At 26.7% G+C, this 2,566-nt stretch overlaps 1 protein-coding gene across 1 annotated transcript in view; it reads left to right on the plus strand.

Annotated features, from left to right (window-relative positions):
- The window catches only part of LOC106681839 (lachesin), a gene marked incomplete at its 5' end in the record, with an annotated part of 271,331 nt that overhangs the window by 198,018 nt on the left and 70,747 nt on the right, over positions 1–2,566 (plus strand).

Consider the following 2,566-nt stretch of genomic DNA (forward strand, 5'->3'; position numbering starts at 1 on the left):
TGATAGATATTACAATCTGCCATACAGTTGTGGGATGATCAATGAATGATCTCATACATACTAAAATAAATAAAAAAAATAAAATAAAAAATCAATAAAAAAATAAATAAAATTTTAAAAAAATCTCTGAAAATAAAAAATAAAAAAACTGAAAATTTGATAGACAATATCTATTTATTTTGAGAAATCTATATCTCAGAATCCATATGACGTATAGATGTCTATTAGCACTCAAATTAAAGCTATTTTAATGAGCTATAATGTAGTTCATTACGTTTATTTTCGTAGAAATAGTAGTTTTCATAGAATTTGCTTTGAATTGAATTATAGTCGTTAGGACAAATTTTGATTTGCCAAATTTATATTCCTATGTGAATATCATAAAAACTACTACCCTAACGAAGTATCTTATATCTTATTTTTTTTTATTATATATTTCACCTAATTAAATCCGAATGCATCGCATTCTATGAGAAACACACTCATCATCACAATTCCCTAGCACAATTCCCTATCTGACACAACCCTTTTCCTACAATCCTCCCCGAAGGTAGAAAGGGAATGACCCAGAGTTATATACAATAGTATTGTAAATAATTATATATTTGGCAAATTCCTGTATTCTGTACATGGGTCCATGAGAGATTCTGTAAACAATCGAGAGAGAAGCGCCAGGATCTCCGGAGTCCTTCTCTTTCCTCCATAAGTGGGGGGGGGAGAGCTAGGTTCGGAGTTCACCAGGCTGAATGTTATGGAGTGATTGTTTTTAAGTTTTTATATTACTTTAAGTTTAATTTTGTTGTTTATTAATTTATTTATTTTATTACTATTGTCTAAAAATATAAAACGTAATGTAATATTACACAATGAAAAAAAAATTATGCACAATAAATTAGACATCAATTTTTGAAAATTTGACTTGATTAATAAATATATATACGAAAATAAGGTGCTAATATTTTATTTTGTAATAAACAAGTATCAACTTATATTTTTCATTTCACAAATTGTTAATATTTAAAAGAAATATATTTTTTGGAACGGATAACTTTGTTAAAGTTATATTTAAAATTAAATATTTTATGCACGCGCGTACTCATCAAAATATACTTCCTGAATAAGAATGTTTAAATTATAAAAACTTCAAGATATTTATGAGATATATTAAATGTAAGATCCCCTCGTTCTATCCTAGTCCCAATAACAACCGAGAATTTTATTACTTCGTTCTCAAACATGCAAAGGGAGTAAACTTGTTTACAACCTCCCTTGCAAACAAGACTTTGAAATTCTAATGTACTGTTGACTACAAGCATACAGAATTTACGATAGCATTGTGAATCCCTTGTGTTGTACATTACTTTTTTATGTAATTGCTATACGGAAGTAGAAATAAAAAAAAAAAACAATTTGTTGAAATTTATAACTTTATTTACAATTCATTGTATAAATATAATTATTGACTATCATGGTTTTATTCTTCTTGTAACATTTGAGTTATTGAGACTATTATAGATAATTGTATTTGTAATTTGAACATAACCTAGCTTTAAAAAATAGAGTGAGAGAAAGCCTATCTTATTTTTTTTTTTTATAAATCTTGGTAATCGAACTAAATAACAATCGAAATTAATAAAATAAAATCCAATTAACAACTAATGTCGAATAAGTAAAATTTGTTTCTCCTCCAGAGTTCAAAAATCGCGTTCGCATTATTTTCCAAAATTACTTTATTGATTTTTTTTTAGGTTCGTACCAAAATCACTGGTTAAAAACCTTGTTGGATGATCTATAGCTATTCATATACAGAATAAATCACTGAGAAAATTTTTTTTAAAACTTTCTAGTACATAACTCAAAAAGTACACATTTTATTGTAAATTAAAATATTTATCTGGATAATTATAAACTTATACACAATGTTAAACTAAAAAAAAAAAATTCATTTGAATTGGTCCATTATTAGGAATGATACCCTATTTAAAAAGTTTTAGTTTTAGTTTTCAAGATACGTAAAATCCGAAAATCTAATACTATAGCCACGTTCTTTTTTTGTTTATCCTCCAATTTTCGCCGAAATTACATTTTTTTTTCGGGGGATTCAACATCTAAGTAATAGGTCCCACCTCGATGATCTTCATTACTCTTTGTTATGAATATTTTTTCAAAAATGTAAATAAACTGTTCTTTGACAAAAAAAAATCTTATAGTTCATTATAGTGAGAATAGAGTATTGCACTAATCCTTTTTGGTTCCGTTATTATTCTATGGCAGTTAAAAGTAATAGGGAGTAAGGCACTGTTACTAATCCGAGTTTGATCCTGGCTATCGCACATAATTATTATTAAACTGAAATTAAATATTTAAAGCGGGTATATTACTAAAATGTTACCTATATTTATTCTGAAATATTGACTGGTTATTACCTTGTACCTAAAATCTTGTATATTTGAAATAATTAACCATTTAATATTGTTAATAGCAATATATAATGTATACATTGCTATGTTCTAGTAGCAGATTTACTTGGGATGCCAGGATAATCGCTGAAGGCAATTATCCAAAA

Source organism: Halyomorpha halys, unplaced genomic scaffold (assembly GCF_000696795.3).
Source record: "Halyomorpha halys isolate HHAL.00 unplaced genomic scaffold, Hhal_1.1 Scaffold368.1, whole genome shotgun sequence".
NCBI lineage: Eukaryota > Metazoa > Arthropoda > Insecta > Hemiptera > Pentatomidae > Halyomorpha > Halyomorpha halys.